A 27,125-nucleotide genomic window follows, 5' to 3' on the forward strand; every position below is an offset into this window, starting at 1 on the left:
AAATTAAATCTGTGGCACGCTTTGAAAGGTATACTATGTCTGTTTTAACAGTTGCATGAGAAATAAGTATGTGTATAGTTTTATAAACTCCTGATGCCATAAAGAGATTGTTTGTTTGTTCGTTTGAACCTTGTGGAAGCCTCTCTTTTCATCAAATCACTTAGAAAATGGCTACAGTTGGTGGTGGTTCCCCAGTGGTGAGAGGTTCCTAGAGCTTCTCATGTTACATAAGAACAAATGGATTATTTAATATTTTACTTTAACATTTTTCTTTGCTTAAGAGATTGTTAAAATATTTGCAAATCAAAACGACAAATTTTAGAAATAAGAATTTGGTTTCTTTGTTTTGAGTGACACGTTGCTCTTATCAAAGGACAAAAGAAGACTTCACATTATTAATGTGGTTTTTATTCCCTGAGATTCCAAAGGTATTATATGGAATTGTTGACTTGGTGTAATTAAAAACCAAAATGTCCTATTTTAAACCGAATGCAAAAATAAGGAATGTAGTTTACAATGAACCTCCATGTGCTCATTACCTGGCTTTAACGATTGTCACTTCACAGCCAAAATTATTCATGCTCCTTTCTTGTGATTATTTTGAAACCAGGCACTGACATCATGTATTATTTCATCCATAAGTATTTTAGTACCTATCTCTGAAAGATAGACTCTGTAAAAAACAAATAACTACAATGTAGTATGACATGGCTAGGTGCAGTTTTAAGTTCAGGTTTTTATTGGTGAAGAGGAAGATGGATCAGGTGATTTCTGTTCTGTCCTAGCTTTCAGTGCCAATGGAAAAGATATCATTGACAACTTTCACCAGCAGTCTCACTGTACTGGGTTGCTATCAGAAATGGTGTTGGTGCCCAGTATTCATCCTGGGGTTACGTGAGTTATTTTTATGATTGCTAGATTTGCTTTGGGACGAATGGTTTTCTGTTGAATTAAGTTTAATAAATGACCTTTCTTACCTCAGTTGCTATTTTACAAGTAGGTGTGATGGATGTCAGATATTTCCTATCAATGGATCCAGATTCAAATGCAGAAACTGTGATGACTTTGATTTTTGTGAAACGTGTTTCAAGACCAGAAAACACAATACCAGGCATACATTTGGCAGAATAAATGAACCAGGTATGGCAGAATGTTTATATTCTCTCTTCCACCAAATATTAATGAAATACTTATTGTGGACCACAGTGTATTGGAATTTGTTATTTTAAGGTTCTATGTATATGGTAATTCTGTAGAGTGAGTAGAGTGAAATGGAAGTGATGGTCCTACCCGCTGATGACTGGCTGGCTTTTTAAAACAGGATGGGGTGTTGGGGAAGAATTAGAATAATTAGGCTTGTTTGCTTGTTTTTCCATAAAGAAACATTAAAAAAATCTCAAGAAACTAGTAAGTGTTTAGTTGCTTGGCATGTGGAATTGGTTAGATGGAGAGTGAGTTTTTTAATTTATATACATTTTATTATATTTTTCATTGTGGCAAAATATATATAACTTAAAATTAGCCACTTAATCATTTTCTAAGTTTATAATTCAGGGTATTAAGTACCTTAAGTACAGTGTTGCACAACCATCACAACTGTCTCTTACCAAAACTTTTCGCCACTCCGATCAGAAACTCTGTACCCATTAAGCAATTTAACTGCCCTACTTCCCCTTGCCCCAACCCTGGTAACCTTGAATCTAACTTTGGTCTCTATGAATATGACCACTCCAGACACCTCATCTAGATGGAACCATGCAAGATTTATCCTTTTGTGTTTAGCATAATGTCTTCAAGCTTCATCCGTATTGTAGCATGTGTCAGAACGTCATCCTTTTTAATGGCTGAATAATATTCCACTGTATACATATATCACTTTTTTCTTTGTAAGACAGAGTCTCACTCTGTCACCCAGGCTGGAGTGCAGTGGCGTGATCTTGGTTCACTGCAACCTCCGCCTCCTAGGTTCAAGCAATTCTCCTGTCTCAGCCTCCTGAGTAGCTGGGATTACAGGCCTGTGCCACCATGCTCAGCTAACTTTTGTATTTTTTTAATTATTATTTTTTTGTGACAGAGTCTTACTCTGTCTATAAGGAGTGTATATGTTATATACATTTTTAGTTTTAGTAGTTACTGAAGATACTATCACATCTATTTTTGACTCATTTAAATCTATTATTATTTAGTATATTCTCCTCCTAAACAATGCAAAGACCTTAGTTCTCTTTAACATCATTTATCTTCATTCTGATTTATATGTTCTTAACATATTTTAATTTTTTTTTTTTTTTTTTTGAGACGGAGTCTCATTCTGTTGCTCAGGCTGGAGTGCAGTGGCATGATCCTGTCTCACTGCAACGGACACCTCCCAGGCTCCAGCGATTCTCCTGCATCAGCCTCCTGAGTAGCTGGGATTACAGGCTCCGGCAACCACCCCTGGCCAATTTTTGTATTTTTAGTAGAGGTGAGATTTCACCATGTTGGCCAGGCTGCTCTTGAACTCCTGACCTCAGGCAATCCACCCACCTCAGTCTCCCAAAGTCCTGGGGTTATGTGCATGAGCCACTGCATCTAGCCAAAATTTTATACATTTTATACAAATACATATCTAATAGAACTATCGAAGACATTCTTTCATGCACACAGAAAATATTCGTAAAATCCAGTCATATGCTAAGTGGGGCATATGCTCAAACACAAGTTTCAAAAAATGTCAAAGGATCGGCCAGGCACAGTGGCTCCTGCCTGTTTTTGTCTTTTTTTTTTTTTTTTTGAGATGGAGTCTCGCTCTGTCGCCCAGGCTGGAGTGCAGTGGCATGTGATCTCAGCTCACTGCAAGCTCCGCCTCCCGGGTTCACACCATTCTCCCGCCTCAGCCTCCCGAGTAGCTGGGACTACAGGTGCCTGCCACCACATCTGGCTAATTTTTTGTGTTTTTAGTAGAGACAGGGTTTCACCGTGTTAGCCAGGATGGTCTCGATCTCCTGACCTCGTGATGCATGCCTGTAATCCCAGCACTTTGGAAGGCTGAGGCAGGTGGATACAAGAAAGTATTTTAAAGATTTACATATTATATATATCTTTAATAATTTAATTCTGATCTTTTGTTAAAATATTTTGGATATATTAGGTTAGGTTATTAAAATCAATTTCACTCATTTTTCATTTTTTATGTTGCTGCTAGAAAATTTTTTTTTTTTTTTTTTTTTTTTTTTTTTGAGACGGAGTCTGGCTCTGTCGCCCAGGCTGGAGTGCAGTGGCGCAATCTCAGCTCACTGCAAACTCCGCCTCCCGGATTCACGCCATTCTCCTGCCTCAGCCTCCCGAGTAGCTGGGACTACAGGTGCCCGCCACCACGCCCGGCTAATTTTTTGTATTTTTAGTAGAGACGGGGTTTCACCATGTTAGCCAGGATGGTCTCGATCTCCTGACCTCGTGATCCGCCCGCCTCGGCCTCCCAAAGTGCTGGGATTACAGGCGTGAGCCACCACGCCCGGCCGCTGCTAGAAAATTTTAATCGACACGTGTGGCTCACATTTTACTTCTATTGCACATTGCTGCAATAGAGAATTGCCTGTTTTCAAAGCTCAGGCTGCCTCAAAAGCCAAGAGACCACAAAGATTGTAAAATCTAAAATTTACAATAATTGTCATTGGTCAGGCATGGTGGCTCATGCCTGTAATCCCAGCACTTTGGGAGGCCAAGGTGGGTGGATCACTTGAGCTCAGGATTTTGAAACCAGCCTGGCCAACATGGCAAAATCATGTCTCTACTAAAAATACAAAAATTAGCCAGGCAAAGTGGTGGGCACCTGTAATCCCAGCTACTTGGGAGGCTGAGGCAGAAGAGTTGCTTGAATCTGGGATCAGAGGTTGCAGTGAGCTGAGATCGCACCACTGTACTCCAGCCTGGGTGACAGAGTGAGACTCTGTCTCAAAAAAAAATAAAAATAATTATCATTATATTGTTTTCGTTTTGAATAATACACACACACTCACACACTCCACCCTCCCACCCCCCAACACACACACAGAATGAGGGAGAGAAAGAGAAAGAGGATCTCACTCTGTCACCCAGGCTGGAGTGCACTGGCCTGATCTCAGCTCACTGCAGACTCTATTTCCTAGGCTTAAATGACCCTCCAACCTAAGTCTCCCAAGTAGCTAGGACCACAGACACACCACACCATGCCTGGCATATGTATAAATATATATATATATATATATATATGTATTTTTTTTTTTGTAGAAAACCTGGGGGTGGGGTGCTCACACTATGTTGCCCTGGCTGGTCTTGAGCTCCTGGTTTCAAGATCTCCTCTCACCTCAGCCTACCAAAGTGTTGGGATTACACACACACACGTATATGTATATATATATACATATATATGTATATATATAATTTATAAACAAAATATATATACGTGTATATATAATTTATAAACATATATACATATATGTATATATATAATTTATAAACAAAATATATATACATATATGTATATATATAATTTATTAACAAAAATAACCTTATATACAGGGTTAAATGCAAGTGTTTCACAGAGTGGGCTGGGCTTCAGCATAAGGAGGAAGTCCTCCCTGGAAAGGGCTGCAACTAGGAACGTTTCACTCTGTCTTCATTTGGCTACAAGTTGGTTCACATTCTGTCACTCAGAACCAGAAGGGGCAGTGCCTGAATCCTATTATCCAATCACTGGTTCTGGGGGAAAAACTGTCTTAAAACTATTATTTTCATGCTTAGTCATGCTAATTTTTAGTGAGAAACTTAAGATTAGTTCACATAACAAGACTTTTAAGATTTTAAATTACTAAATAAAAAATTAAAATGATGACATAGGTACTTCCTTTAATGCTTTTTGGAAGGGTTTCAAGTATCTATGTTATATATTGAAACCTACTGTTTCCGTAAGCCCTACCCTTAAGTCAAAACAACCTTGATGTTATTGTTAACAAATACTTAGCATAAATCCTACACTTAGGCAAATTTATATGGTGATTTCCATTGTCCTACACATTCCTTTCATGTGATAAGTGTCTGGGTTTAGGGGGTAACACTGCAGGGATCCACCATCTTCAGCCATCTGTGATATAGCTTCTATTCATAAGTCCCTCTTAAATGTTTCTTTCTGAGAAACTTGATCTGTCAGCCTCTATCTTCAACCTCTCAACTCCCTTGGCCTTTAAAGGTAGGTTTACATATACTTACTCATTACAAAACAAGGTTATATATATGGTCTCTCAGTTTCTAGTGGAACAGGAATTAAAAGAAATTAAAGAATGTGTCAGCAAAAACTCAGCTGTATATAAGAAAACCCAATTCCCCCTGAGGAAGAGAAAGAGTTGGAGTCCTTTAAAAATTAACTGCTTGTTTTTCTGCCTGTGGCTAGTGAGCCTTATCTCTCCCTTTCCCAGGCATTGTGAACACCCTGTTTCTCTAGCTGTGCAGCTTGCAAGATCACTAGACAGATAAACTCAAGTCGTAAAACATGTTTTTCCTTGAAAAGTAATAAGTGATGTCATGCGTGTCTCAGTTGAACAACTGTCTTTGTTTCTCACTTCTGTAATATGCTTCCCCCTGCACAGATCTCCCCGCACCCCACAAAATGCTTAAAAGGTAACCCGACTCTTTGTTCAGGGCTCAGTCCTTTGGATGTTAATCCGACAGAGTCAGTGCGCCTAAATAATATATATCCTCCTCAACCCCTCGGTCTCTCTGATTCCTTATCAGTCCCGCTATACTAGAACATTGTTATATGGTTCATGACTGCAATGTGTAGCAAATGTAGTTTTGTACATGAATAGTATACTTTATATAGTATATTTTATATAGCTACTTTGTATTACACATCACTAAAATACATGTTCAGTAAGTGCTCACTTAACGTCATTGATAGATTCTTGGCAACTGTGACTTTAAGTAAAACAGTGTACTATATAATAAAACCAATTTTACCATTGGTTAATTCATATAAACAAGAGATCATTCCCTATGATATATAGCATTTTGTTTCACTTAAAGTCAGTTTCCACGAACCTATCAACAAAGTGAGAACATACTGTAATTAGCATTATAGTATATAGTACATTACAGCGTTACACTGTTGTAGCATGTTGTTGTAGTCCTAGCAGTTGGCAACATAATATGTTTCAGTTTTCCCCAAGATCACAGAATTATTCAGACCAACCAATAACAGCTTCCTTTGGGAACCAGGAGCATCTCACCCTCTTAATACTACAAAGCCTTCTCCTGACACTTCCTGTTTGTTCTCTCTGCTCCCAAGTGCAATGCCTGTGTGGGTCTGTTTACCTTACAGTACTTTCTTCCTTCCATGATTACATGTAATGAATAACTGCTGTCAATCTCATCTGTCCCATGATTGGTGCCATGGTTTTAACTATTCCAGTAGCCCTAGGGTGGTAATTTCTCCCTCACCAATTGGGTAAAGGGAGGCTAATCAAACAACTCACAACACAAACTGGATTACCCAACCATGACTAAAGTTGAGGACATTGGCTCAACTTTAACTGCTTTTGGCCTACTGGTTTCATGATACATTAAAAGTCACCTCAGTCAGAGCCACCAGTTGCTGGTGGACTTTTGCTTTGGTCTAAATAACAGTTTGTGGCCTTTATCATGAGTTGCCTTCCCTGCCCACACTAAAGCACACGCATCACCTAGACTTAGGTGGTCAATTGACTCTGCTCCAGTATAATATGTCATCAGGTTTAGCCTGTGTTTGGCAGGCAGTTCGCAAGACACTTGCCTGTCAAGGCAGTAAAAATACAGCACCTTAATAAGTCACCACTTTCATCCTGATTACCAAAAGTCAGGCTATATCTCTGTTGTTACTTCATCTGACCTGATTATCACTATTAAATGCCTGAGTAGTCATCTGAACATTGTTTATTATTGCAAACTCTCAGGACAGGCCCAAGGATGGTCTTTCATAAAACTGCAGAAACAGAAGGGACTTTCACTTTGGAGAGAATTAGACATGTCACTCAGTTACTCTAACAAATGCTACTGTCAGGCAAGCAAGGACAGTGGACTTTCCTTTTCTGTGCTGCTGCTTCCTTTGCTGTTGTCAAAAGCCCTCTCATGATGAGGTGCACATTCCTTGTGCCTTATGGTTCAGGCACTGATGAGTCATAAAATAGAAAAAGAGCATTTGCTATTAGGACCTCCCAAAACATGGGGTTAATTCTCTCAGTATAAAACCTCTACTCATTGTGTGGACTTTTAGCACTGCTGCTTACAAGTATGTCAAAGGTGCAATCTTAGAGTCATAAGTTTGATGGACTCAAACAAAATGACCATAGTGCATATCGGTGCCAATCTAAGTAAGACTGAGTGACAGTAAACACCTTCTCCAAAGAGAAGACAGATCACAGATAAATAAATGATGATACGACTCAGGGAACTAGAAAAGAAAGAACTCATCCCAAAGTTACCAGATGATGAAATTAAAGAGAAGAATCAGAAGAGCAATAAATATAATAGAGACTTAAAAAAACCAAAAAATATAGAAAAATGTAAGAGCTTGTTTTTTTTTGAAAACATAAAATTGACATATCTTTAGCTATATCAGGAAAAAATACTCAAATAAAATCTGAATTAAAGGGAAGACATTACAACTGGTAAAACAGAAATACAAAATATTATGACTGCTATGAATATAGACCCCTATGTAAAATTATTTCCCAAAAAATTGGATAAGGTAAAGACATAAATAAATTTATAGACATGTACAACCTACCAACACCGAAGCATAAAAAATAGAAAATATGAATAGATCAGTAATGAATAAGGGGTTTAGATCTGATGAGTTTACTGCTGAATTTTACGAAACATTTAAAAAGAACCAAATATCTGAAGAAATTGAAGAAGGAGGAATACTTCCAAACTCATTTTATGAAGCCAGCATTACCCTGATGCCAAAACCAGAGATGGACATTACAAGAAAAAAAAATTGCAGGCCAATATCCCTGATGAACATAGATGCAAAATCATCCACAAAGTAGTTGCAAATAAGATTCAAAAGCACTTTAAAAGGATTGTTTATTATGGTCAAGTTGGATTTATTCTTGGGATGCAAGAATATTTTAACTTGCAGAAATCAGTAAATGCCATACACCTTATTTACACAACAAAAAGATGAAAAATTTTGACTATGTTTATGCATGCCTAAAAATGCATTGACAAAATTTAAAATCCACTCCTAATAAAATTTATAACAAATTGTATATAGAAATGATATACCTCACAATAAAGAGACACATTTTTTACTAGTTATAGGACAAGCCCATAGCTAACATAGTCGATGGTGGAATGTTGGAATTTTTTTTTCTAAGGTTTATTATAAGATAAAGGTGCTCATTCTCACTACTTCTTTCAACACAGTACTGGATATCCTACTCAGAATATTAGACAAGGAATGAAGCGAGCATTTAAATGAGAAAGAACAGGGTCTTATTTGCATCGAGATTAACACTCAGGTTTTTACAGATTAAACAGCATGAAAGTTGGTACTATCCAGGAATCAAAGGAACTGTCCATGAGGACATAGGACTTTAAGGCGTCAATTATTAAGAGGCTATATGAAAGAAGAAATGTTCCTGGATGTTTCCATTGTCTAGACATAAAGTTTCCACAGATCAGCCCCAGCAAGTAAAGGCACATCCCTGACTACTGTGGGTGATGAGCTTTTCACCCAAAGCAGAGATGTGAAAACTGACAGGTTTCAAAGACCCCTCAAGTGCTCTATACCTTGAATGTCACTCCCACAAGGCTGGAGCACCATCTGTTCCTGAGGGATCAAGTTATCATCTGTCTTGGAGACACTGGCCAGTCAGGTTTCAGTGGACATGAGGCCAATGATTTTAAGTGTAAAATGCCTAAACTATCATAGTCTTTATGTAGATATTTGGCAGCCTGCACACTTAAATGAGTTGGCGAAATGTCACACCAGACACATGGCTGGGAATTGGGGTTTTCTACTCTGCTCTTAGCAGCACTTTGGTAACCCAATGATAACCCTCCCTCATGCCTCCACACCCACTTCTTCAAAAAGGCACTGAGGAGGGTGTCATTTTCACGAAGCCACAGCCCATGCTCACTCCGTGCAAAGCTCTGAACCTGTGTATCCCCAGGCCAGGCGGTGGATATCTATCAAAGGCAGCTGAACTTGCACTGTGGTTAGAGAGAGTGGAGGGCAGCTGCACAGTGGACAGCGTCTGGGACCTCAGACCAGTTCCCAAAACTACTTAGGAAAGCAGGCGGCTCCAGGGGCTGGAGGAGGCACAGATGTTCTGGAAAGACCCTGAGTGCCCCTCAAGATCTTCTCCTGAATCCTCTTGGGAAGGGTTTGTCACGGAATCAATGGGCAGCAAAGCTTGGTAAGTAAAGAGGTCTACACCGCCCTGCCCGTTCCTGCAGGGCTGCACACAGCCTCCACCCCATCTCAATCTGGGATTGTCATCCTGCAGCCCCACAACCCACCGTCTGGAACAGATAAAGAGACTACAACTCCCAGCATGCCTCGTGAGGCGCACACCACTTTCCTCTCCCCCAGGGCTGAGCACCCCATTTAATTTGTACCCCATTTACTTTTTTCTGTCTCTCCCCTTTTCTCAGACTCAGTCATCTCTCAGGTCTGAAGGCTCTGTTCATTTTCCTTAAACTTCTGTGGTTTTTTTTTGTTTAATTCTATCTTCAGATTGAATAATTCCTATGCTGTGTCTTCTGTTTCTGATCTATAGATAACCTCAAAAATATTATTTTTGTGTCTTATTTTTCTATTTGGCTATTTTTTCATGTCTTTGCTGAGGTTCCACATCTGTTCATTTATGAGAACATTTTCCTTTGCCTCCATGAGCATATGTCTAATAGCTGCCTTCAAATTCTTATCTGCTGATTATATCTTGGACATCTTGGAGATGTCTACTGCCTCCTTATTATCTTGTGTACATATTACATTTTCATGTGTCTTTACGCATCTCATGAATTTGAAAATTGTACACTAGAGACTGTATACAAGAGTTATAGAGACTCTGGATTCTGTTTTGTCCCTTTGAAGAGTGCTGATTTTTTAAAGAGAGTGTTAATTGGGCTGGATTCTAACTTCAATACTTGTCTCTCCTATGGAGGGCACAGGGGACTTGCTCATTCACTTCTTATACACACATATCTGATATATTTATTATATGTAGAAGTGTTTATAATTATATATATATATACTATTTTATCCAGTGTGTATGTGTGTGTATATATATATATACACATATATATATACACACATATATATATACACATATATATATATACACACACATATATATATACACACATATATATATATACACATATATATATATACACACACATATATACACATACATATATATACACATATATATATATACACACATATATATATATATACACATATATATATATACACACATATATATATATATATATACACACACATATATACTATTTTATCCAGGATCCATCATTATTCTCAGTGAGAGTGTTAAACTAGCTACTTCATCATTAGTGCAAGCCAGAACATGAGTTTTGATTTTTGGATTTAATGCAAATGAAATTATGTAGTATGGATACTTTTACATCAGTTTTTAATGCGAGATTATATTTGTGGTATTCATTTATGCTGTTGCAGATATCTGCAGTCTGTTCATTTTTAAAAGTCCTTTTATACATTGTGGTAAAGTATACATAAAATTAACTATTTTAACAATTTTTAATGTGCAGGTCACACGAATTAATCATGCTCAGATTGTTCTGCAACCATCATCCATATTCATTGGGAATTTTATTCATTTTGCAAAACTGAATCTCTGTTTCTGTTTAAAAAAAAACAAAACAAAACAGCCCCCCTTAACCTTCTTTTGGCCCCTGGGAACTACTCTTCTACTTTGAGTTTCTATGAATGGAACATCCATAAGTACCTCATAGAGTGAAATCATACAATGTAGTAAAGAAATCAGGAGGAAGAATAATACACACTGTGTAACGGGAGCCCAGTGCAGCTGTCTGATTCCTAAAGCCCATACTCAGCCCAAATGTCACTGAGCCTTGAGGCAATCTGTCCCTGCCAGCCCAGGAACTCAGTGGCCCTGAGATTCACCATGGCTTCTTCTTGGTCTTGAGGGTGTTGCTGGCCTACTGGGATGGGGGCTCAGCTGACAGAACAAATAGGAGTTTCTGGAAATACTGGCAGCTGTGAGGCTACCAGGAGCCACACCTCAGGCTTCCCACTGCCTGCCTGGGGTTCCCCAAAAAGCAGGGCCTAATGTTGACCAGGTAGTCATGGCCACAGGTTCTCTGGAGCTGGCTGCAAGATAGAGTCTTCCCCTACTCTCTTCTGATCTGCTTAGCCCTCACCTTTTATTCTGACTGTGTCACACTTCATGGACTGGAACCAAACCACGAATTCCTCTCAGTGAGAAGATGACAATTATCTCTTGTCACTGAAGCAGTTGCATTTCCTGAAGGACTTTGATCTGGAGACAGAAGGAAGGACAGGATTCTGACAGGTCCTGGGTGAAGATGATAAATGGGAATTGTGGGGGAGGGATGGGACGGGGGTGAGTCTCTGGAACTTTTCTTTTAAGGGGTCCCACCCTCCCCTCCAATCCCATGTAGCCCTAACCTGTTCTCAGAGTTGGATATAAACAGTCCCTTCACTAGGAATTTATCATTGATTCTGTTCCCCTAATCAAACCCTCCACTGGGATGGATCTCCTCCTTCCCTGTGTATCAAACCTTCCCAATAAATCTAAGATGCGGAGGATGGAGCCAAGGAGCATCCTCTTCAGTACGGTCTCTGAATGTCACATCCCCACCCTCCCTTGAAGTGAGGGTCCCAGCTGCTCATGTTTCTCCTTTATTAGTGTTGTTTATATTTTCTTAGAAGGTAGATGGCCAAGATCCCTCAGAAAGGGCCTCTGGCCCATGACTAGCCCTCATCCCCTCTACTTCCCATGCTGCACCACTGTCAGGGTGGCCAAGTTCAGGGCATGTGCATAAAACAGGACTTGAAACTGCATCAGGTTCTGGGCTCCACAGAAGGGACACTGAGTCTCAGTGACTTTTTGTCCTGATTCTCTGTGATGATGAAGTCCTTGGAAACAAAGAAGGTACTCAACAACTTAGGAACTGCCTGTTTTAGGAGGGGCCGAGTTTCTCTCTTCTCCAGTGAGCACCACCTAAGGCAGAGGCTGAGACTCAGTTATGTAGCTTCACCACTCAAGGAATAGGAACTGGTGTCTTTGCTGGAGCCTCCATCACTCATAGATAAGATGGACCTGACACCCATATTCACAGGGGCATCTGATAGGCTCTCAGGAAAGGAGGTTTGCTGAGTGCTGCAATCTCAGGGCTCAGTCCAGGACTCTGTCCTCACAAGCTTCAGGATCCTGGTCCCCACCCTGCCTGCCTGCCCCAGTCTCACACACATCCATATAATCCTTTATGGAAATTTCCAGCATCATCAGGTCAGTGAGAAGTGTGTCGAGAGAGGGCACAGCACCCTGTACCATCAAGGTGGTAGCAGTGATGAGCACCAATTCTTAGCTTCCCCCACAAGGCCTGTCCTTTGAACTCTCACCAACCCATGGCTCCTTGACATCCCTACCCAAGTCTCCCACTTGGAGCAGCCAAGGATCCTGAGTCCTTACCAGAAATCTTTCCCTCCTCTTTCCACAGCTGGCCTCCAAAGACACCAAGTACCTCCAGTTAATTCTATGGTAGGATTTTAACAAGTCACAAAGTAAGGTTGCCCCCACCCTCACTCTTCTCCAAATCCACTCTGAACCCGGCTCTCTAAGGCTCTTTCTCTGGTTCCCCTAATGAAGGCATTCCAAGCACTATGGCCACAGGAGGGAAGGGCCAGAGGAGGAAGACACCCTGGTCTCTTGATGTGGAGAGCTCCAGCTGGGAGGGAGGAGCCCTGTCCTTGACTCCTTGGAGCCCCTCCCTGCCACAGCCACAGGCCTACTCACCTGCAGCAGCAGCACCATCCAGACTCTCTAAAAAGGTCCCTACCTAGCAGAGTCAGAAACAGGGTCAGTGAGACTGTGCTTCCCACACCGAGTTACTCCCTAGCCCCATTGACATCAGATCTTGGATAACTGCCTGAGGCAGCTGGTGCAATGCTCCCACCACTTCCAGTGAGCCCTGATTCTAGATTTACTCCCAGTTCCAACATTCACTGCCTGTGTAACCTTGGACATGCAGCCAGGCCTCCCTGAGACTGTTTCCTTATCTGAGAAGTGTGATGGGAACAACTTCCTCACAGGACCTCCTGAGGACTCAGCTGCATGTGGCTATCACCACTGTTCTCACTATCATCCCTGTCAGGAAGAGGGAGGCACAAAAACTCTCAAATTTCCTTCCTCCTTTGAACCTTACAATGACCGTCTGAGGACTGCACAACAGGCTTCGTGGATTTTCCAGATGAGGAAACAGAGGCTCAAAGAGGGAAATGACTTGCCCAGGGCCCCACAGGAGAAGCTGGCTCCTCCTCCCTCCTTGAGGGCCTTCCCCAGCTGCCTTCATGGCACACACCAGCACCACCGCTGACCATGGTCTCGTCCTCTGGACTCTGTGCGTGTGCACATCACCATCCAGGCCCAGATTTGGTGGAAAAAAATATGGTGTTTTCGGAGGCCTGGTTGAGCAGTGCCAGCTTGTTCCAGCTTCACTGGAATTGCTATCCTAACAAGCTGCACTTGAGGCTATGACAAAGACTTCACCTCCCTTATGATCCACCAGGGGAGACTCCCACACAGGACTCTCTCTTTATCCACTCCGTGCAGCTTCTGCAAATGAAATTGTGCCCGTGCCCCACCTAGCAGCTGCTGCCCTCCAGTATCTCTGATACCCAGGGCTGATCACACCCACCTTTGGAAGGCTGCTGAAATTCAGGAGGACATAAGCAGATTTTTGGGTCAGACAGGTTGCTTCAGCCTTGTGTCCTGGGCCATCTCCTCTGGCCTTCAGAAGGCCCCTGCCAGCCTCAGTGTGTCAAGCCCTGATGCTAGCAGCCTTCAGGAGGCAGAAGATGACTTCTCTCCATTTCCCCACCCTGTTGGCCAGGCCTGGGAAGGACTCGAGGTCTGCAAGGCAGTTTCTGAGTGTCCAGCACTCAGTTGTCCCATTGTGATGACAAGGAGGATAGCCAGAAGTACCGGGTTGAGGAAGACGGAGGATGAACAGGAGGAGAAGGTGAGATTCCAGAAAGAGGCCCACCACAAATGCTTAGTGCCTGGGGGGGCACAGGGATTGCTGGGTTCTGCTTGGGGGCAAGGCCTTGGGCCCTCTGGAGATCCCATGATAACCACCCCCTGCCAGGAGTCACCAGGGATTGTCTGAAAAGATTTGGAAATGATACACCCCCCAGTTACTCAAGAAATGGAAGAATCTGCAGCCACAGCAGCTGATCCAGGTTACTGTGGGGTGAAGGGACCTGCACCGAGTACCCTGTGGACTGCAGCCTGGGCATGCAGCCTGAGTCTGGGGCACCAGTAGAGTGCAGCCCATGCCTCCATCGCCCTTGCCCTCTTCTGGCTCGTACCTCATCTAACTGTGCCAAGATTCTAGTGGCTTGATCTCTGTCCTGCCGGGGAAGTTTCCAAGGTTGGAGAGACAGAGCAGTGGGAGTGGGAATGCTGGGCGCTGCAAGAAAAGAGGACAGAGGTAGTCATCTTGTTCTACTCAGAGAGAAGAGGAGAGGCCAAAGCTCATGACACTGTCTTTTTAGGGGGCCTCCCATTCAAGTCCTATCCAGTCTCCACTGTCCTACACTTCTGCAGACTAAGGACATAAGGCTCTGGTAGCTGGGCATGGTCACAGAGGTCTGCATGTTCGTCTTGACAGACCCACAGACTAACAGCACTAGGGCCAGCACCCGTGGAGGCTCTCTCCAGTCTGCTGGGCAGTGGACTCCCACATTCGCAGTTGGCAGCTCTTCCACCTCACCCACCAGCCCCATGGCTCTGTGACTGATATCCTCAGGACTGATGAGGCCCCCTATTGGCAGGACTGCTAAGATTCAGTATGACCTGGACAGATCTTTGCTCAGATGGGCTGCTTGAAACTTCAGTGTCCTGGGCCATCTTTCCTGGCCTTCAGAAGGCCCCTGCCAGCCTGAGTGGGCCAGGCCTTGACCCTGGCTGCATCTCCCCGGGAGCCCCATCTCACCTGCCCTCCTTCTTCCATTGCTCCTGCTCAGTGCTTCCCACTTTCCCAGGACAAGCCTGGCTCCAACAGACAAGTCTAGACCCTGTGTGTTTGTCTTTATGGTGAGCAAAGAAAGATAATCATTTCCATTTTGTTTTCTTTATTTTTTTCTAACCTTACCTATAACTTATTTATTGTAAAAAGGCTTAGGCTTCAGAAGACCTGACCCACCCACCCAGGAGGCCCCAGCCATTACTTCAGTATCTTTCAAACCCACGCTGTCACTACATATTTCCACACTTAACAAAATAGGTGGAAGCACAAGCAAGAGCAATTCCACTGGCACCAGTGGTGTGAAGATGGTGCCAGAAGCATAATGCCCATTTGGATTCTATAGGAATTCCATAGAAGTAAACAACTCAAGGTTTGTTTGTACAGATTGACATAGAGAAATAACTTTGATAGGTTCTAGTAAACAGAAGTTAAGCTTCCTAACAGCCATGACCTTACAAGTTCCTCTTCCTGAATTTGGTAATGTTTTTTGATGTCCAAATTGCCATGATGGCCTCACATAGTTAGAATAGTTTATCCATTCATTTTTACATTACTAATTGTGCATTTTGGCTGACAATGTTTCATACATCATGGTTAGTTTCCCATCTTGCTTGAAAATTGGAAGTGACAGTCCTTTTGGAATGTTGTTTTTGACACACTTCCATGTAAGGTTGTGTCCCCAGAGTACTAAGAAGACAAGTAGTCATCACTCTTATATTTTGATGGGGGCAGGGGAAACAGACACAATTTGAGAATAAAAAGTACCTAGGAATCAGAATTTGCTTTTCAATCAGTTTTAGTGTGAATTGCACGTCTATTAGAATATCCTGTTCACGCACTCTCAAGATTTCAAGGAGGGACAATTGTCACCTTTGAAAAATTGAAATGACCAATGGACTTCCCTCAGATATTTTGGTTGTTTGTTTGTGGCATTTGGTCACGCCATTGTAAATCTTTTTTTTTTTTTTTTTTTTGGAATCACTGGGTGATGAGAATCCCCAGGCTGGAGAACTGGATACCGCGGAGAATTGGGGTGGCTAAAGTGGCAGGCACTGCAGCCCACGGGAAAGCAGCATCCAGGATTATCTCTGGTGTGACCCAGGTGCTGGGTGAGGCAGCCAGCCCAACAGCTTATTATGTGTGTGGAAGGGTGACCACAGGCCTGGTCGTGGACTCCAATGTCTAGGAAACAGGCACAGGCCAGGGAGCACCTTACATGTTTACCGCTGTGGTGTGTGGGACCTTCATCCCCCACTGGGTGTCCCACTTCTTCCTGCAGTACCAGGTCCTGTTCCATTCTTTCTGGAGGCTTCAGAAGGCTTTCCTCTCTGACTCCCGGCATGTTCGCCTGGATGCTGCAGGACCCCAGATCTGCGCATTTCCCAAGTCTCTACAGTGCCAGATGCCCCACTGTGACAAGGAGGATGACCAAAAGTAGGGGATTAGCACCGTGGAGAAAAGAAAAAAGGCAGGAGAGATGCTGTAGGGAGGAGGCCTGATGTGACTGCTTCTAGTCTGGGGCTGCTGGTGTCACGTGGGGTTAGGGCTGGTTGCTGCCAGGGTTAGGGGATCCGCTGTGCTGAAGATTCTCACTGTTTCTACCCGTTCCCTGTCGGGGATGCCTGGGTAAGCTGCCGGAGTGCTAATTCCACATCCAGAACAAAGACTGAGGACCCTGGTGCGGGCTCCAGCCTGCAGGACACAAGCATGAGCCACGGAGCACCCTATATGTCGAAGTTGTTGCGGGCTGCTCCTGCCTCCCCCATGGGCTCCTGACTTCTTCCTGGAGTGCGGGAGTTTTGTGCTTCTCATTCTGGAGGTGGCAGATGACTTTTCTCCTGGACTTCCTACTTGTTTACCTGACCCCTGTAAGGCCTGAGTTCAGCGGGGTTCCAGGGTCTCCGTGGTGTCAGGCGCCACATTGTGACAACAGGGACGATGACCAAAAGTATCCCTGTGGTAGAGGAAGAAGAATAAAAGGAGGAGTGGAGCTGCAGGGTGGAGGCTTGACAGGATCACCTCCAGCCTGGGGCTGCTGGATTGGTGAGGTCGGGGCTGGTTGCTGCCTGGGCGAGGTGATAAACCATAATGAAGAATGCCATTATCGCCACTTTCAACTAGTGGTGCCTGGGCATATCTGAAAACCTTGGGAAAATGTTCATGTTTTCGGGGCTTAAGAAAGGGAATAAGTGGCAGGTGCACAGGCTGTTCCAGGCCTCCCAGCAGCATCACAGAACCAGCACCGACTGCCACCTGGACCGCAGCCTGGGCTTGCAGCTTTGGTTTAGGGCAGCCATGACAGCTCAGCCCTCGCTGCCACAGCGCACTTTGGATTCGCTTCTCCTCTGGCTGTGCTGGAGTTTAGGTCTCCTGGTCTCTGATCCGCCCAGTAAGAGTGGAGGGATGGAGAGGTGAGGGAGTGGAGTCAGGAGCCTTTTTCCAGTGCTGGGCATAGTGAGAAGTCAGAAGACAGGTTATGATCTGGTTATGCTTAAAGGGGAGAGGTCAAAGCCCAGGACATTCTGCTTTTCTAGGGGACGTACATTTCAAGCCTTATTTGGTCTCCACTGGCCTTTGCTTCCAAGCACGGAAGAGTTGGGGCTGTGTTACATGAATATCTGAAGAGATCCTAACCCTTGCCCCGAACGACTGAGAGACTTATAGCTCTAGCCCAGCACCTCGGTAATGTGACACTTTTGCTACCTGTGCCCTCCCTACCTAATGGATTGTGACATACCACTGGGCCAAGCACCCAGGTAATGTGACTCTCCTTCTTGTGCCCTGCCGACACTGGGCATTGTGATATATCACTGGGCCTAGCACCCAGGTGATGTATCTCCTTTATTGGGACCTGTCGACAGAAATGATTGTGACATATCTCTTGCCCTTCACCCAGGTGATGTGACTCTCTTGCCTTCTGTTCACCCATAGGTAAGATTGACCTCTACCTTGGCCCAGCACACAGGTATCATGATGTCTCTCAGATGTGGAACCACCCAATAGAAGAGATTTTGACTGTCACGCATAGTTTGGCCAAAGTTTAAGGTCCTGAGTCTCCTACTTGTAAAAAGTTACAGAAGATTCTGACACACATACATATATTATGAAGCTTTTGGGTGGTACAGAGAGTTTCATAATACAAACCAGAACACAGGTGATATTGTGACTCTCATAGGCACATACTGCTGAAAATTAGTATTGTCACCCTCATACATGGACAGAGACCACTGGTGAGCTCCTGATTCTCACATGCAGGTAAAGTCCACAGTAGGAATTGTGATTGTCGTGTAAATCTGGCCACAGGTGGGATGGTGACTCATTTTTGGACCCAGCTCACAGGCCCAGTAATGACTCTAATACCTGGACCCAGCCAATAAAATAGATGTTTGCTTTAGTAACTAGGCTTAGGGCAACAGGTAATGTTCTGAGTTTCTTACTTGTACAAATGTCACAGAGCCCTACAACACTCAAGCATATTGTACAATGCCTTCAAGTGGTAAAGAGAGTTTCATAATAGGGTCCATCACGAAGAGGAAGTTGTGACTCTTGTCTCCACACTAAGCTAACAGTAAGGATTGTCATTCACTTACTTGGCCACAGCTCATAGTTGAGGTTCTGAATTTCACATCTGGAGGCAATTGAAAGTTGCAACTGTGACTCTTACACATGCATCCAAACCACAGGTAAGATAGTGACTTTTGGGTCAAGATTAAACACTGTGACGCTGTGTCTCCTTTATTAGGACACCTTTCTTCAGATGAGGTTGGGGCTCTCATGCACAGATCCAGTCCACTGTTGACATTGTGACTCATGAACTTGGATAGAATTCACAAAAGGTGTTGACTTTCATATTTGGAGCCAGGTCACAAGCAGTATTGTGAATCTCATCCCTGGACATTTCTGCAGGTGTGAGTTTCACACATATCTTTGCCCAGCACCTGGTTGATTTTACTCTTCTGCCTGGGTCCCATCTAAACATGGGATTGTGACCTATATCTAGGCAAAACACATGAGTGATGTGACTCTCCTGCCTGGGCTATTCTCTCAGAGGAGATTTTGAAATATTTATGCACCAATCACCTAGGGGATGTGACTCTCCTCGCTGCACTGGGCTCAGCCCACAGGGGGAAATGTGACATATCACTGGGTCCATCATTTAGGTGATGTAACTCTCCTCTCCTGCCTGGACCCTATCCCCATTTGGAATTTAGACATATTTCTGGTCCCATCACCTTGTGATGTGACTCTCCTTTTTTACCTTGGACCTGCTTACCTGGGGAATTGGGACATATTACTGGGCCCAGAACCTGGTATATTTGACTGTTTTTCTTTTCCTAGACTCTCCCTAAAGAAGTGATTGTGAGAAATCAGTTGGCCAAACTCCCAGGTGATGTGGCTTTCCTGTCTAAGCAATGCCTGTAGTTGGGATTATGAAATATACCTGGGCCATATTTTCTAGGTGATGTAACTCTCCTGCCTGTGCCCTTCCTCAGAGGGCATTGTGATATATCTCTGCTCCCATCACCTAGGTCATACGACTCTTCTCTTCTTTCCTGGGGTCTATCCACAGGGTAATTTGTGAAATATTTCTAGACCCAGCACCCAGGTAATTTGACTCTCCTGCCTTGATTCTGCCCACAGAAGGCATTGTGACGTATCACTGGGCTCAGCAGCCGGGTGATGTGACTTTCCTGCCAGGGCTCTTCTCTCACAGCATACTGACATATATGTGGTTCACCATTCAGGTGATGTGGCTCTCCTTTTTGGTCCCTGCCCACAGGTGGTATTTTCACACATACCTGGGTCGACTTCACAGGCATAGTGAGGACTATCCTACATGTACACAACCAATGGAAGAGATTTTAACTCTTATAGCTGTACTTATGGCAATGTATCAGGTCTTCGGTCTCCTAGTTTTGGAAACATTGCAAAGTTTTAGGAAGCTTATGGATATGCTATAATGCCCTCTGGTTGTACAGACATTGTCATTACAGGGCCAGTGCACAGCCAACAAATTAAAATTGTCAGTCTCACACATGGACAAAGCCCACTGTTAAGGCCCTGAATCTCACTCATAGACACAGTCCAAGGTTGGAATTTTGACTGTCATATGTGGATCTGGACACAGGTAAAATGTTGACTCATTGCTGGACATAGCTCACAGGCATGGTAATGACTCTAGTGTCTGAATCAGTCAATAAAAAAAGATTTTGAATCTTTTAAAGCATGTTATTTTCCTGAAAAGCAGAAGTGTCAACCGTTGCACACATAAGTAAAATATTTTAACTAGATTTTCTATGGCATAGATCACCTCATAAGAAATTCCAAGTTTCTTCATTTGAAATACTACTCTCTTCAAGAGACAATATTGTAATAATTTGTAAAATGTGATTACTTTTTTACCATTAGAAGATTAATTATGTATTATGCACAAATATCTGAAATACTTCACTGAAGTAAATAGTATATGGTCAGAATTATTGTTTTCTTTCACATAAAACTAATACGGGTAAAATTATTTTCCTGAATTAAGATATTTTGGCTTCAATTGCCATTCTACCTCACTAGAACTTCCTTAACTCCATAAAATGTTATCATTTGAATTTTTTGTTTAATTCAGAATTTATTGAAAAGAGATTTTTTTTAAAGAGTTATAATATTTTTATTGCAATTGAGGACATTTTCAATAAATGTCTTAAACTTGAGACCCTGGCTAAGTATTCCTTCTGTACTAGAAATCAGATTTCTCTGGCTCAACTCCATTGCCTGCAATAATATTTATGAAAACTACAAATACCAGCACACTATTTCAACACTCTGCTCAGTTGTTCAAATCTAAGTATCTCATTAGCTGTGAAATGAACCAAATGTAAATGCTGAATATGTAGTACAAATCAAGAGATTCTTTACAGAAAAAAAATAAAAGACTAATTTTCTACAATATGTCACCTGTTCATTAGTTAATCAATAGTACTCTTTAGGCTGTTTCAAGTTCAAGAGGTTCTTTTATGTAGGTTCTAAAAGGCATAAACAAAGATGCATATAGTCAGATTTATTTTTATAAACTTTTGATGCTCCTTTTGCTGTGCGTCTTACTTTGAATATGTGGAGACAAAGACAAATGTACATTTAAGTCATTAGTGGTTGTAGGAGTTTTGCCTATATAACTTTTTGTTTATAAGGATGTCATAAATGACAAGATAAAATCATGAAGCTTGATAAACTGATCTGTGCCCTGTAAACTTTAGTCCACTTACTGTACAGCTTGATTCAGTCACTATTTATTAGTTTAAAACATGGTTTTAAAAGCCGCAAACCAAACTTTATTACACACTGTGAATCAGAAATGGGAAAACTGTGCCACAGTTCTTTTGTGCTGCAGACTTTTTTGGGGAGAACAGTTCTGCAAAAATTAAAATAAATGAGTTTCCAAACTCTATTTTTAAAAAAGCTTGAGATTTCTCCTATGATTAACCTTCACCCTACAGTCCCTTTTACCCAAGGCATGGTCCCTAGATCATCTTTTTAAGGTTTAGTGTCTGGGAAATTTTCAGCAAACCCCTCTCATGCTTTTGTCCAGGTTGTCTGTTTTTGTTTTGGAAAAGGTGAATATCTTCAATTGAGGATGGATTGCCTGTCCCCAAGCCTATGTGTGTTCCCTGAAGCTGAAGTTGTCATTCCCCCACCATCCTTCCCCAGGCCATCTCATTTTTTCCAACCCATCTTCTTCAACATCTTTTGACCTTTGTTGCTGTCAGTAGTTTCAGAATGGATAGATGCAGGAGCATCATCTCTTTAGAAAGTTTCTTCACTTCCAATCTACTCCCTACATTTTCCAGCTCTATCTTTATATTATAGATCCTTCAATGTCTATTCATCTTCATAGTCTATATTCTGTAAACCGTATTTTACTTGTATTTTCTTTAATTATTTTCTTATTTCCAACTCTTTATTCTCCTTACTTAGTGTTGAACCAATAAGCAATTCATCTTTCTTATCAAGGTGAAGGTGAGCTCTAACCTGCCCTGGGTCACAGCCATCACAGCTATCACTACCAGGGTGAATGTGAAAAGGTAACACAGTCTCTCCAATTTTCACTTCATGTCTATGCTCAAGTACACAGGGTCACATTTAGTTTTCAGCTAAACAATCCGTTTCCCATTAATAATTGTTCCATTTTGACTGCTTTGATCTACAAGACATAACTTTGAAAGTCATGGTCAAAATAAATGTCTGCATGAAACTTACTGATGCCACCTTCAGGGATTCAAAGAGTATGCTCCAGATCATTTTCTAGTCCAATTGTAGCAGGTTTTTCATTGGTAATGATAGTGATCCTGTCTGCAACAAGGATGATCTAATGACAATTACCTTAATACAGAGGAGCCAATGTTTTTTCCCATTTTCCTCCTCAGTGTCTTCTGCAGTTACATTGTCTTAACTGGTAATGTGAGGAGGGCTACGCTGGGCCTTGCTGGACACCCGTGGAGCCAGATACCATGGGAGTGCAGGCGGTGAAAGGCAGCCTCGCCCAGGCTGGCTGCTGTGACCCCCTCCAGGACGCCCTGACATGCGTTGCCAGGAGCCAAATGGGGCTGTGGGCAATGTGCAAGGGGATGGCTGATGGCCCTGCTCGATCTGTGCAGCTGGAAACCAGAAAATTCCTGGGAACTATTACATCTTCCCCAGGTATAGGAATGGCTGGAGGAGCATTGGAGAAGTCAAGGGGCCAGAAGTGCTCGGGCTGTTCCCGGGTTGAGCCAGAAACAGTGGTCAATAGAGTTTTAAATAAAGTTTACCTGTGGCTAGATAGGACCTGCCGATTACTCTTATTTTTTTTTCCAAATTTATTGAACTACGATTTACACATTGAAACGTGTATATATTTAGGGTATACAATAGAGTGCTTTGAGATATATATACATCTTTAAATTATCTCAATGAAGTTGGTTAACATATCTATCTCCTCACATAATTGCTTTATAGTTTTCTGTGTGTGTGGTGAAAGCACCTGAGATCCACTTTTGAAACAAATTCCAAGTACATATTATTATTCACTGTAGTCACCATTGTGCATATTAGGTCCCCAGCAGTTTTTCATTATATAGTTGAAGGTGTGCACCGTTTGATGGATATCTTCCCACTTTCCCACTTCTTAGCCCATGGTAACAACAATTCTACTTTCTTTTTCTTTTCTTCTTTTCTTTTTTTTCTTCTTTTTTCTTTCTTTCCCTCTCTCTTTCTTCTCTTTCTCTCTTTCTGTCTTATTCCACATAAAAATCAGATCATGTAGTATTTGTCTGTGTATTTCACTTAGTATCATGTCTTCAAGGTTCATCAATATTTTTGTAAAGGAAAGAATTTCATTCTTTATTAAAGCTGAATTATCTCTCTCTCACAGTTTATTCATTTATTTGTGTCAGAGGAGTGCCAGTGCCCTTGATGATACTGATTTCATGTCCCTTGGCTGCACACTCCGAATTGGGATCAGTGGTACTTCTAGTTTAAAAATTTTAAGGAAACTCCTACTGTGTTTTTTTTATAATGGCTGCCCAGTGGATATGCTCAGCAACAATGTACAAATATTCTCTTTTCTTTGCACCCTAACACTTTTTATCTTTTGACTTTTTGATAACAACTATCCTCACACCACGATAAAATGATATCTTATCGTGATTTTGATTTCAATTACTCTGATAATTAGTGATGTTGAGCATCTTTTTAATATACATGCTGGCCATTTTATGTCTTTGGAAAAATGGCTATTTAGATGTTTTGCCCAATTCACCAGGGTATTGGCTTTTGTTTTGTTCTGCCATGTGTTTTCTTTTTTCCTTTTTTGTATTGATTAATATTATGTATATTTTGGATAGTAACATATTATCCTACATATGGTTTACAAATACTTTCTCCCATCCCTTACATTGCCTTTATATTTTGTTGATTGTTTCAATTAATGTGTAGAAACTTTTTACTTGGACATAGTTCTCCTTTTTTTGCTTTTGTTGCTTGTGTTCTTTGTGTAGAATCCAAAATATGATTGCCATGACCAGTGTCAATGACCTTTTTTCCTATTTTTTGGAAGATTCATGATTTCAGTTCTTACATTTAAGTCTTTATTTTAAACTCATTTTTGTGATGATATAAGAGAAAGGTTCACTTTTTGTGTGTGCATATCTAGTTTTTTCTACACCATTTCTTGATGTGTCTATCTTTTTCAAATTCTGTGGGATCAGGTGGCTGTATATGTGTGAGTTAATTTCTGGGTCCTCTATTCTGTTCCGTTGTTTTTTTAGGTAGGTACTATACTATTTTGATGACTATAGCTTTGTAATATAGTTTGTAATCAGGAAGTTTGAGGTTTTCAGAGTTTTTTTTTTCTCAGTATTTGACTATTTGGGGTCTCTTGTGGCTTCATACTAATTTTATGATTGTTTGTTCTATATTTGTTTTAATGGCATTAAAATTTTGATAAAAATATCTTTAACTCTGTAGATGACTTTGTAGTATGGAAATTTTATTAACATTAATTTTTAGAATCCATGAACACAAGATATTGTTCCTATTTTGTATTCTTCAATTTTTTTATCAATGTTTTATAGTTTTCAGTATGCAGATCTTTCATATTCTTGGTTAAACTCACTCTATTTAACGAATTACTTCATTCTATTTGATAATATTTTAAATGGAATTGTTTTCCTCATTCCTTTTTCAGATATTTTGTTGTTAGTGTATAAAAATGCAACAAATTTTCATGTTAATATTGTATCCTGCAACTTTACTGAACTAGTTTGTCAGCTATAACAAGGTTTTGGAACAGGAATTAAAAGATATTAAAGAGTGTGTAAGCAGAAACTCAGTTGTATGTAAGAAAACCCAACTCCCCCAGAGAAAGAGAAAGAGAAAGAGCTGGAGTCCTCCTTTAAAAACTAACTGCCTGTTTTTCTGTGGCTAGTGAGTCTTGTCTCTCCTCCCTTCCCAGGCATGGTGAAGACCCTGTTTCCCTAGCTGTGCAGCTGCAAGGTCACTAGACAGATAAACTTAAGTCGCAAAACTTGTTTTTCCTTGAAAAGTAAGAAATGATGTAATGCCTGTCTCAATTGAATAACTGTCTTTGTTTCTTGCTTCTGTAGTATGACTCCCCCTGCACAGATCTCCCTCCACCCATGAAATGCTTAAAAGGTAACTTAACTCTTGGTTCAGGGCTCAGTGCTTTGGATGTTAATCTAACTGTGTTGGTGCACCTAAATAATTAATAAATATCCCCCTGAACCCCATCCATCGGTCTTTCTGATTCCTTAAAAATCCTGCTACATTTCTGGGGGCCCACCTGAGATTGGAGGTGACTGATTTACTGTCTCCTTTGCCTGCAGGACTAGAGCCCTGGGGCTGGGGGAGACCAGGCATCCAAGGTGCACTGTGGAGGAGCTTCACCCGGATGGAAAGTGGCTCTCCCCGGGTCCTGGCACCCTGCCCAGCAGTATGATGGAACCAGGGATGGGGTTGCAGGGCAATACCAGCACTTCAGGAACCACGGTAAGGAGCAAGGGCCCAAGGCAGGGAAGACTGTCCCATAAGGATGAAGAGGAGCTTGATCACCTCCTGGTGAATGACCACTAATCCAGTCCAGAGCAGCTGGGGGGCGACAGGAGTGGCTTCCCAATTTGGATGATCCTTGTGTTCCCACTAATGAAGTGAAAGTGCTTCACTAGATCTGGAGACAGGAACTGGAAAAAAGGAGGAAATTGGCCAATAGAGCAGCAAATGGAGCAAGGGTAGAGCTTGCTGGCAGTGTGGCAAGAGCGGCTTGCCACCCCAACTAGGAGTGTGTGGGTGTGTGTAAACGCACCCAGGACATGAGAGAGGCTCATTTCATCTGAGGAGGAGTCCTGGGGCAGGGAAGGTGTGTGAAAGTGTGTGAAAGAGACAATCTCGAGATAGGCCAATGTGGGGAGTGATGTGGGGAGGCACAGGTCCCTTAGTGTGAACTGTGTGCTCTGAGGTAAGTGCAGGGGGAATCAGACCTAGGATGCTGCATGCAGCTGGTAGGGCCAGAGCCACAGCCATAGCAGGCTGTGACAGGGGAAGGCACGTTCCTGGCTAAGCAGCGTCTGGAACTCCCATAATAGGACCTGGTCTGGTGGAGCTGATAGTGAAAATGAGAGTGAAAGTGTGCTGCAAGGGAGGAAATGGGAGGAAAAGCATCAAAACTGACTCCTTTGGAATGCATAATAAAGAATTTTAAAAAAGGGTTTAGAGGTAATTATGGGATAAAACTGGATGTTCAAAAGTTATGGACATACTGTGAATTAGAATAGCCCTCTTTTAGTGTTGGATGGCTGGCCAAAGGCACTATAGATAGAGAAATTGGCCCTGTGTTTTAAGGTGGTGACTAGGGTCAGAGGACAGCCAGGGCATTCAGACCTAGAGTTTTTGTTGACTCATTGCTAAATGAATGCAGCCCTGCCTAGCAGTTTATTGTAGAACACTCGCAGCTCATGCTGAGAGAAATCAGCTGTGCTGGCAGCTACAGAGTTAAAGAGAAAGTCACAGAGACTTGTAGCCCCACCAAGCCAAAAGTAAAAGTAAAAATCAGCTGCCCTGGAAGTTATAGAGACAAAAGAAAATCCCAGGAAAGGCAGAAAAACCAGTTTTGCAAGAACCACAGGAGGGAATAGAGACCCCTCCTCCCTACATTTCAATCTATCCCCCTTTACCAAGGTTAACTGCCCCTAAGGAGTTAAATTCAGACAGATACAGGCTTCTAGTCTCACCAGGGAAGGAGAAGTCAGAGCTCTGGGAAGTTAAAGTGAAAGGCTTGAAAAGTCAGGCAGGCTGTCTCAGGT

General features: G+C 42.1%; 1 long non-coding RNA gene and 1 pseudogene across 1 annotated transcript; one reads left to right on the top strand and one right to left on the bottom strand.

The window, feature by feature from the left end:
- Positions 1-138: 138 nt before the first annotated feature.
- On the top strand, positions 139-1,404 carry LOC134757504 (uncharacterized). The gene is made up of 2 exons (XR_010131551.1): positions 139-894; positions 1,001-1,404. It is a non-coding gene; the product is annotated as an uncharacterized lncRNA (long non-coding RNA).
- Positions 1,405-16,809: 15,405 nt separating this feature from the next.
- Positions 16,810-24,011, bottom strand: LOC129527357 (angiogenic factor with G patch and FHA domains 1-like; annotated as a pseudogene).
- Positions 24,012-27,125: the final 3,114 nt, after the last annotated feature.

The sequence above is a fragment of the Gorilla gorilla genome, chromosome 18 (assembly GCF_029281585.2).
Source record: "Gorilla gorilla gorilla isolate KB3781 chromosome 18, NHGRI_mGorGor1-v2.1_pri, whole genome shotgun sequence".
In the NCBI taxonomy this organism is placed as follows: Eukaryota; Metazoa; Chordata; class Mammalia; order Primates; family Hominidae; genus Gorilla; species Gorilla gorilla.